Here is a 10,957-nt window from a genome sequence, read left to right on the forward strand (position 1 = left end):
GACAGAGGGAGGAGGTGGACAGGAGGAGGAGGTGGACAGAGGGAGGAGGTGGACAGAGGGAGGAGGAGGTAGACATAGGGAGGAGGAGGCAGTCGGAGGAGGAGGTGGACAGAGGGAGGAGGAGATAGACAGAGGGAGGAGGAGGTGGACAGAAGGAGGAGGAGGTAGACAGAGGGAGGAGGTAGACAGAGGGAGGAGATAGACAGAGAGAGGAGTAGATGGACAGAGGGAGGAGGTGGACAGAGGGAAGAGGTGGACAGAGGGAGGAGGAAACAGTCAGAGAGAGGAGGAGGTGGACAGAGGGAAGAGGTGGACAGAAGGAGGAGGAAGCAGTCAGAGGGAGGAGGAGGTAGATAGAGGGAGGAGGTGGACAGAGGGAGGAGGAAGCAGTCAGAGGGAGGAGGAGGTGGACAGAGGCAGGAGGAGGTGGACAGAGAGAAGAGGTGGACAGAGGGAGGAGGAAGCAGTCAGAGGGAGGAGGAGGTGGACAGAGGGAGGAGGAAACAGTCCGATGGAGGAAGAGGTGGACAGAAGGAGGAGGTAGACAGAGGGAGGGGGAGGTGGACAGAAGGAAGAGGTGAACAGAGGGAGGAGGAAGGAGTCAGAGGGAGGAGGAGATGGACAGAGGGAAGAGGTGGGCAGAGGAAGGAGGAGGTGGACAGAGGGAGGAGGAGGTAGACAGAGGGAGGAGGAGGTAGACAGAGGGAGGAGGTGGACAGAGGGAGGAGGTGGACAGAGGGAGGAGGAGGTAGACAGAGCAAGCAGGTAGACAGAGGGAGGAGGTGGACAGAGGGAGGAGGAGGCAGAGGGAGGAGGTAGACAGAGGGAGGAGGAGGTGGACAGAGGGAGGAGGTGGACAGAGGGAAGAGGAGTTAGACAGAGGGAGGAGGTAGACAGAGGGAGGAGGAGGCAGTCAGAGGGAGGAGGAGGTGGACAAAGGGAGGAGGTGGACAGAGGGAAGAGGAGGTAGACAGAGGGAGGAGGTAGACAGAGGGAGGAGGAGGAGGCAGAGGGAGGAGGTAGACAGAGGGAGGAGGAGGTGGACAGAGGGAGGAGGTGGACAGAGGGAAGAGGAGGTAGACAGAGGGAGGAGGTAGACAGAGGGAGGAGGTGGACAGAAGGAGGAGGAGGTGGACAGAGGGAAGAGGTGGACAGAGGGAAGAGGAGGTAGACAGAGGGAGGAGGTAGACAGAGGGAGGAGGAGGTGGAGAGAGCAAGGAGGTAGACAGAGGGAGGAGGTGGACAGAGGGAGGAGGAGGTGGACAGAGGGAGGAGGTAGACAGAGGGAGGAGGAGGTAGACAGAGGGAGGAGGTAGACAGAGGGAGGAGGAGGTGGAGAGAGCAAGGAGGTAGACAGAGGGAGGAGGTGGACAGAAGGAGGAGGAGGTGGACAGAGGGAGGAGGTGGACAGAGGGAAGAGGAGGTAGACAGAGGGAGGAGGTAGACAGAGGGAGGAGGTGGACAGAGGGAGGAGGAGGTGGAGTGAGCAAGGAGGTAGACAGAGGGAGGAGGAGGCAGTCAGAAGGAGGAGGAGGTAGACAGAGGGAGGAGGTGGACAGAGGGAGGAGGAGGCAGTCAGAAGGAGGAGGAGGTAGACAGAGGGAGGAGGTAGACAGAGAGAGGAGTAGATGGACAGAGGGAGGAGGTGGACAGAGGGAAGAGGTGGACAGAGGGAGGAGGAAGCAGTCAGAGAGAGGAGGAGGTGGACAGAGGAAAGAGGTGGACAGAGGGAGGAGGAAGCAGTCAGAGGGAGGAGGAGGTGGACAGAGGGAGGAGGAAACAGTCCGATGGAGGAAGAGGCGGACAGAGGGAGGAGGTGGACAGAAGGAGGGGGAGGTGGACAGAAGGAAGAGGTGAACAGAGGGAGGAGGAAGCAGTCAGAGGGAGCAGGAGGTGGACAGAGGGAAGAGGTGGACAGAGGGAGGAGGAAGCAGTCAGAGGGAGGAGGAAGCAGTCAGAGGGAGCAGGAGGTGGACAGAGGGAAGAGGTGGACAGAGGAAGGAGGAGGTGGACAGAGGGAGGAGGAGGTAGACAGAGGGAGGAGGTAGAGAGAGGGAGGAGGAGGTAGACAGAGGGAGGAGGTGGACAGAGGGAGGAGGTGGACAGAGGGAGGAGGAGGTAGACAGAGCAAGCAGGTAGACAGAGGGAGGAGGTGGACAGAGGGAGGAGGAGGTAGACAGAGGGAGGAGGAGGTAGACAGAGGGAGGAGGTAGACAGAGGGAGGAGGAGGTAGACAGAGGGAGGAGGCGGACAGAGGGAGGAGGTGGACAGAGGGAGGAGGAGGTAGACAGAGCAAGCAGGTAGACAGAGGGAGGAGGTGGACAGAGGGAGGAGGTGGACAGAGGGAGGAGGAGGTGGACAGAGCGAGGAGGTGGACAGAGGGAGGAGGAGGTAGACAGAGGGGGAAAACGAGACAGCACCCGAGGCCAGGGTGGACAGTGGACAGCAGAAAATTCGGTCAGATGCACAGGCTGCTCCTGGACAGAGGGCACCCGTGTTCCCTGGACGTTATGTGCACAGCAGCCGCCAGGCCCAGTGGTTCCTAAAGCATGTGAGAGAGCGTGCGTGGAGTTCACACCAAGCCAGGGGATACATATTAGCAGGGTAGCATCATGAGACACCCGGCCTTCACTTCACCTGGGTCCCTCCTGAGTTCCAGAAAGTGGGGTTGGGGCCGTAGAGGGCCAGCAGGCAGCATACCAGGCTGTGGGTCGGTCCCTCGGCGCCCAGGGATGGGGCGGGTAGAGGCTGGGGCAGCGACGCGATGGGTGGTGACTCTTGCTCACCGTGTTGGCGTCTGAAAGCCTTTGACCAAACACAACTCTGTACGTATCACCCGGCAGAGAGTACTAATTTCTGGTGTGCAAAGAATGGGCGTGTCTTAAGGCAGCATATCTTCCTTCGGCCAGCCGGTCGGTCGTAAAGCCATCATTCGGACAAAGCACATGTGGACTCTGTCAGTGCTACCTGATTCCAACCAAGGATGTGTATCCCGGTTTCCCTCCAAGAATCTTCCGTGGTTTGGTTGGCATTTCCCAGAGATTAATAATAGTGTGCATTTCTGGGCCGCCTGGGTGGCTCAGTCGGTTGGGCGTCCGACTTCAGCCCAGGTCACGATCTCACAGCTCGTGAGTTCGAGCCCCGCGTCGGGCTCTGGGCTGACGGCTCGGAGCCTGGAGCCTGCTTCGGATTCTGTGTCTCCCTCTCTCTCTGCCCCTCCCCCGCTCATGCTCTGTCTCTCTCTATCTCAAAAATAAATAAACATTAAAAAAATTAAAAAAAAAATAATAGTGTGCATTTCTTCATGTGTATGCTGGCCTTCTTCATATGCCTTCTCCGGAGAGATGCCTTTTCATATCCTCATATCCTGCCCCTTTGTGCTTTTTTAAAATTCGCATTCGAGTTGATTAACGTACAGTGTGGTCTTGGCTTCAGGAGTAGAGCCCAGTGACTCACCTCTTACATACAACACCCGGTGCCGGTTCCTAAAAGTTCCCTCCTTGATGCCCGTCACCCACGTAGCCCATCCCTTCACCCTCGATAGGACAGTTATAACAAAAAAGAGACGAGAGCAAGGGAGTGGAGAGATCGAGAATCCCTACAGTGCTGCTGGGAATGTGAAAGGGTGCAGCCGCTTTGGAAAACAATTCCTCAACAAGCAAACATGGACTTGCCCTGCGAGGGAAAAGGGACCTTTGGTGGATACTCGTCTGTGTCCAAGTTCACCTTACTTTGCATCCCGATTGGTCTCGTCGGTGGCCAGAAAGTGCAGGTTTATACCTCACTCTGCCGTGTCATCAAAAGATGCTTTGAATGCATTTCTTCATCTATTTGCTCCTCTAACATACATTCCCTGACTGGTGCTTTTTTTTTTTAATTTTTTAATTTATTTTTGAGACAGAGAGAGACAGAGCATGAGCGGGGGAGGGGCAGAGAGAGAGGGAGACACAGAATCCGAAGCAGGCTCCAGGCTCCGAGCTGTCAGCACAGAGCCCAACGCGGGGCTCGAACTCACGGACTGTGAGATCGTGACCTGAACTGAAGTCAGACGCTCAACCGACTGAGCCACCCAGGCGCCCCCCTGACTGGTGCTTTAAACACAAAATCCTGCCCTGGTTAGCATTTGGGGGAGAAGAGGGCAAAGAACCCAGCGAGACCGCCTTCGTAGCTGGTCAGGAGAAATAAACCGTAAGTAATGATGTGAAGTGTGTAGATGAAACCACAAAGCTAAGTTGGTGGCACGGCAGGACAGTCCAGGAATTCTCGGTGTGCCCGTCGAGTCTTGGGGGAAAGTGTGCGTCTCAGGGAGACAGAGAGGAAGAACCACAGTGGGCCGCACACGGCTGAATCGTGTCCACGAGGAACCTGTGAGAGCAAACTTGTTGGAAAAAGGGTCTTTACGGGTGTAGTCAGGTTAAGAGGAGACCCCGTGGGAGCAGGGCGGGTCCTAAGGCCAATGACTAGTGTCCTTATAAGAGGCGGGACATTGGGACACAGGAAAGAACCACCCAAGCGCAAGGGCAGCGGTGGAAGCGATACGGTCACAGAAGTGGGAGGAGGCACGAAGTGTCCTCCAGAGGGTCGCAGCCCTGCCCCGCCCGGATCGCAGACGTTGGGCCTCCGGAGTGCCAGACGACACATTTTGGTCATTTTTAAGCTCCCCCGCATATCGTGTTTCAACAGGGCAACCCTAGGACCCTACCGCAGATTCCCTGCCACGGTCCAGAAACTTCTGTCATCACAGGCATCATTTTCCAAGCGTCAGTGTGGTCCCGTGGACCCCCTGTGCCGCGGACACTCCTCTGACAGATGGATCTTGGGGTCTATGTTCCTAACGCGAGCTCCTCGGGGGAGCAGACTGGTGTTGGGTGCTGAGGGCACAGCGTGGGGGCTGGTCTGAGAACAGCACAGCAGGGACTGTGCAAGGGTCTCCCCCAGGCCTGACCTGTAACCGCTGCTGTCAGTGTCTGAGGCACACGCAGAGGGGACAGCGAGCAGACTCCGCACTGGCCAAGCCCGGACGGTGAATGCATCACGTGACAGAGCAAAAGATGCCAACAGACTAAAAAATGGGTCTCTTCCGATCTTCAGAGTTGTCTGTGGACACTGCGTGGGGCCAGGCCAGAGTTTCTAGACGACCCAACTTGGTATGAAGCAGGAGACTCAGGGGAGGCGAAGGGAGGCAGGACAACGGGGGCCGGCCCCGGGGACAGGGCATGACCTAGACACAGATGACATAGATGGAACCCATGAGGAGCAGGTGAGGCCTGAGCACCTGGATGAGAATTGCCAGGCCGGTGGCCAGGCCGGGAGCACAGGAAGGGATAGGAGGAAAGGCCCCATCGTAGGGCAGAAAAGCAGCATCACCTGGTAAAGAGCCGGTGACCGGGCTCCACTGCGGGGTGGGCGCTGGAGGCGATGGGAGGACACACGTGAGGGGTGACAGGGCTGGCTGCCCCTCAGGGGGTTCGCAGACCAGAGAGGGACACCCGACAGAGGGCGGGCTGCACCCGGAGGGGCGCAGAGCCCGGCCGCTCAGGGGCAGCGCACGGGCCCACGACTGCCCTGCCGGGGTGACCCCCCCCAGTGCGTGACCCCGGCCGCATCCCACAGGTGGTCCCTGGCCGGCTGCTCCAGCCTTCCTTGTGGTCGCGGCAGAGCAGACGAGGCGCTCCCAGGTCCGAACAGGCAGGGTGTGACTCAGGACCCCCGGGAATGGTCTTATGATGGAGGACAGTCGCACGGAGCAGGGGGACAGGCGAGGAGAGACAGGGGTGCTCTCAGCACTGGAGCCCAGCGGGGGGCTGGTTCTGGAGTCGGGCCCCAGGCCAGAGTCGCCAGCATGGAGATTGGCCAGGAGTGGGTTTTCTGAGCTGCTGCCCCTGGGCTGACGAACGGTCCCGACGTGGGAGCTGCTCTGAGTCTGCAGACTGGAAGTCACGGGGAGGGGGCGGATGGGGGTCCAGGCGGCTCCTTATGGAGAATGAAACGAACACTCCTCTGGGACTCAGACTCCACCTCATCCCGGCGTCCTCGGTGGAAGGGGGTGGGCACCTGTGTCCCGGCTCGGGTCGTGCTCATGGCCCCTGGGCAGCGGCTCAGGTCCAGGAATGGATTTTAGGACAGAGGTGACCCTGGTGCTGGGGGACAAGGACCGCAGGGTGGAGAGCCGTCTGGAGAAGCACGGGGAAACGGAGTTTGTGAGTTCAGGACAAATTGAGGATTTATGCCCAAGGGAAGCAGAGTTACTGCTGACAGCTGCCTGCCGAGCCACTCTCCACTCAGGAGGGGTCCTCGAGGGTCCACCGACCTATGGGCACCACGGGCAGCGGGAGGGCAGGTGCTGGTGGGGGGGGGGGCTGTCGTTTACACAGCAGGTGGGGGGCACGCGGCGAGTGGGGTTGCAAGAGGGTGGTCCATGCAGCGTTGGGGGACACGAAGCAGGTGGCGTTGAGGGGAACGTGGTCTATACAGTGGGGGGTTTCCAGGCGGCGAGTGGGGTTGGAAGAGGGCGGTTCATGCAGTGGGGGAGGGGAGCCACACGGTGGGCGGGGTTGGGGGGTGGGCCATGCAGTGGGGGAGGGGAGCCACACGGTGGGCGGGGGTGGGGGGTGGGCCATGCAGTGGGGGAGGGGAGCCACACGGTGGGCGGGGGTGGGGGGTGGGCCATGCAGTGGGGGAGGGGAGCCACACGGTGGGCGTGGTTGGGGGGTGGGCCATGCAGTGGGGGAGGGGAGCCACACGGTGGGCGGGGTTGGGGGGTGGGCCATGCAGTGGGGGAGGGGAGCCACACGGTGGGCGGGGTTGGGGGGTGGGCCATGCAGTGGGGGAGGGGAGCCACACGGTGGGCGGGGGTGGGGGGTGGGCCATGCAGTGGGGGAGGGGAGCCACACGGTGGGCGGGGGTGGGGGGTGGGCCATGCAGTGGGGGAGGGGAGCCACACGGTGGGCGGGGGTGGGGGGTGGGCCATGCAGTGAGGGAGGGGAGCCACACGGTGGGCGGGGGTTGGGGGGGTGGGCCATGCAGTGGGGGAGGGGAGCCACACGGTGGGCGGGGTTGGGGGGGTGGGCCATGCAGTGGGGGAGGGGAGCCACACGGTGGGCGGGGTTGGGGGGGTGGGCCATGCAGTGAGGGAGGGGAGCCACACGGTGGGCGGGGTTGGGGGGGTGGGCCATGCAGTGGGGGAGGGGAGCCACACGGTGGGCGGGGTTGGGGGGGGGTGGGCCATGCAGTGGGGGAGGGGAGCCACACGGTGGGCGGGGGTGGGGGGTGGGCCATGCAGTGGGGCAGGCGGTTCACACGGCTGGTGGGGTTGGGGGTGTCCACGTGGTGGGCGGCGGGCGGGACTAGACGAAAAGGCAGGCGGGTTCTGGCAGGCTCATGGCTGTTGGCCCAGCACCTGAGGACGGGGTCCGGTGCCTATCAGATGATGAATAAATATCTTTGGGTGAAAGGGTGAACGAATGGATTCACAAATGAATAAAATGGCCTCTGGGGTCCTTTCCACGCAGCAAGTTTAAGAGTGGGGGGGGGGGCGCATTTAATGGAATCGGAGGAAGGGGCAGCCCAGGCCGGTGCCCGCAGGGCTCCAGGCCAACCCGCAGAGGGTCTAGAGTCCCTGCGCGAAGCTGGGGGGTCAGGGGCGCGGGCTGGCGGGGGAGAGCCATCTGGCCCTCCCGTGCTGGGTGCGCGGGGGGCAGGGGCGGGCGCGGAGGGCACCGGGGGGGGGGGGGGGCAGCCCCGGGCTCCGTGACGGGCCAGCCGGGTCTGCGCGACACGCGGGGGCCGGGCGCCGCTGGCTCGTGCGATCCCACAGCGTCACACACGTGTTTTCCCCTCGTCCCTGCCTGGGTCGGAGTGAGCAGAGGCTGCTCCTGCCCCCGCTCTGGGCGCCAGGCTTCCGGGAAGGGGGGGGCGCGGCGGAGTATGACTCCTCTGTGAGTGTGCCCAGGGCTGGTAGCAGGAGGAGAAAATTCCTGAAAAAAAAGCTCATGCGGCTGGAGGCCCGGCAGGATGAGGTCACGGGCTATTTAAATTCTCGGCGTGTCCCGAGCCCTCACACAAAAATGCCAGAGGCGGGACTGGGGGTTAGATGCGCGGGGCCGCGGGGCAGGCAGGCGGCAGGGAGGCTGTGGGGAGACCCCTTTCCCTGGGAGAGGTGATAAAACGAGACGGGACGGGCAGGAAGCCCGGGGCAGCCCCACGCCCGCTCTGTGACGCGGCTAAGTCCGCTTCCGGGCCTCGGCTTTCTCCTCTGTGAGATGGGCGCGTCCCGGAGCACATCGAGTCAGAAGCGGCTTCGGAGCCGGCCCAGGCGGCCCGGGCGCACAGCACAGGTGGAGAAGCCCCGGCCTCGAGGGCTCCCCTCTGCCCTTCCGGTGACGCAGCAAGCCCAGGGCGTCAGCAACCTGTCAGGGGTCCCCACACACCTCGGGCCGCCGAGGAAGCAGGGACGGGACTCAGGCAGGAGGCGGGAGCAGAGGGGCGAGGCCAGGCCGCTGGCGCCCGGCCGTCCGGGTGTGGACACAGGAGCGGCAAGCCCCTGCACCCTCGGGGCGCATCTGCCTTCGGAAACATCTGAGGCGCTGTGAAAAGAACAGAACCCCTCGCCGGGGGGCTGCTCGCTCTCCAGCTGCGTGGGTGGCCCGGGGACCACGAACCCCCTTGAGCCAGCCGCGGGGTGCCCGGGGAACGCGGGAGGACCCTGCTCGAGGTCGGGATGCTGGTGCTCAGCTCCGGGCGCCGACGCCCGCCGGCCCCCTCCCGGCCTCTGCGCCCTCGCCTCGGGCAGGGGCCTCAACCTCACCCTCGCCGGCCGCCGCCCATGTGGCTCCAGGCCCTGCCACCCGCCTCTGTCCAAACGCGCCCCGCACGAACCCCACATCCACAAAAGGGGCCCTGATACGCTCACCTTCCCCGCCCCCACGGACAAGAGGGCCGTCCACCCGCCTTTCGCAGATGAGCAGGCGTCATTGGGGACGTAGCTTCTCAGGCGTAGACGCCCGTCTTCCAGATGCTTCTCTCTCCGGGGAGGCCCCTGCTCCGCCCCGGGTGCCAGGCTGTGAGGCAGCCCCACGCCGGCCCCCGCCTGGCCCCCTGCTGAGCCCCGGCCCCAGCCGCCAGCTGCGCCTTCCACCTGCCGCGACAGGACGCTCCCCGGGGACAGCAGGCACGAGGCGGGCAGCTGCACCCCAGGAGTCCCACTAATCCTTCTGCATGGACAAGACTCCAGGCGAGCAGGGAAAGGAAAATGCCTTCTCGTGGGGAGACCGAGAGCCCCTGCAGCGGACTGCTTGGCAGACGTTGAGGACGTGTGAGCTGCCTGCTGCTGCTGGGTTTCCCGTCGCTGGGCCCTTCTGCCCTCTCCCCGGGGGCCCAGAGGGACACTGCGTTAATGACACTGGCTGTGCCCTGCTACAGCCCCAGTGGCCCCCATCGTCCAGAGAATAAACCCACTCCCAAGGTCTTCTGTGGTCAACCCTGCCCACTTCCTGCCTCCTTCAGGCTTCCTCCCCTGGCCCCATCGCCTTTCTATGTCTCAAACACTGGTCCTTCTGCCTGAAAACTTTTCCTGTCAACTGCTCAGATGGTTGGTTCTTTCTACTAATAGTTATTCAGGTCTCAGGTCCAAAGTCTCCTCCAGGAACAGTCAACCCAAGACCCCCCCCCCGACCCATTCCCTCCAACCCAAGACCCTCCCCGCTCCCTCCCAGCCAACCCAAGACCCTCCCTGCTCCATCCCAGCCAACCCAAGACCCTCCTACCCATCCTGTCCAACCCAAGACCCTCCACACCAATCCCAGCCAACCCAAGACCCTCCCCTGGCCCATCCCAGCCAACCCAAGACCCTCCACACCAATCCCAGCCAACCCAAGACCCTCCCACCCATCCCAGATGAACCTAAGACCCCCTCTCCTATACCCATTCTGTCCAACCCAAGACCCTCCCCACTCCATCCCAGTCAACCCAAGACCCTCCCACCCGTCCTGTCCAACCCAAGACCCTCCACACCAATCCCAGCCAACCCAAGACCCTCCCACCCATCCCAGATGAACCTAAGACCCCCTCTCCTATACCCATTCTGTCCAACCCAAGACCCTCCCCACTCCATCCCAGTCAACCCAAGACCCTCCCACCCATCCTGTCCAACCCAAGACCCTCCACACCAATCCCAGCCAACCCAGACCCTCCCACCCATCCCAGATGAACCTAAGACCCCCTCTCCCATACCCATTCTGTCCAACCCAAGACCTTCCTCCCTCCATCCCTGCCCACCCAAGACCCTCCCCCATCCCTGCTACTCAGCACTGGCCTCCACCGCCCTGCATGGCATTTCACCACCTCCCCTACTTCCTGTTGCTCCGTGGTGGGCCTCTCCTCTCACCACACTCTGCTCTGCACTAGAACGGAAGGCCCCAGAAAGTGAGGGCTCGTCTGCCTCACCACTGCTGTGGCCCAACCTGGAGGAAGTGCTCGGGGTGAACGCTGGCCAGATTAATTGAATGAACAAGTGTCCGTGAGGATGCCCTGCTCTCAGCTGTGTGTGGGGGGGACACAGCTAGCTGGGGAGGATGGAGAGTCACGTACATGTTTCATCCGGAATCCAATTTATCCTTGACATGTGCTATCAGAGGAGAATGATCGCCCAGCAGAAACTCATTAATTAACATCTTTGCCCACTTGCTAAGTCAATCGGTATAAAAGTAATAAACACCACATGCCGGAAGCCACCACACTGGAAACTGAGTGTATTCACTGTAGTCGTGAGGCTCGGCCTCAAGAGGGGCGAGGGCATCCAAGGGCCGACTTCTCACCGAACTCCTTAGCTGAGCCTGGGGACGCGTCAGGGAGTCTGCAAGCGCGGCTGCCGCCACCGGGAGCGGGGACCGTCTGGAGCGGCGCTCATGCTGGTGTTGGCAGAAACCCTCCGCACACGTCGCTTTCTCAGGCTGCAAAT

Source organism: Prionailurus bengalensis, chromosome B2 (assembly GCF_016509475.1).
Source record: "Prionailurus bengalensis isolate Pbe53 chromosome B2, Fcat_Pben_1.1_paternal_pri, whole genome shotgun sequence".
Classification (NCBI taxonomy): Eukaryota; Metazoa; Chordata; class Mammalia; order Carnivora; family Felidae; genus Prionailurus; species Prionailurus bengalensis.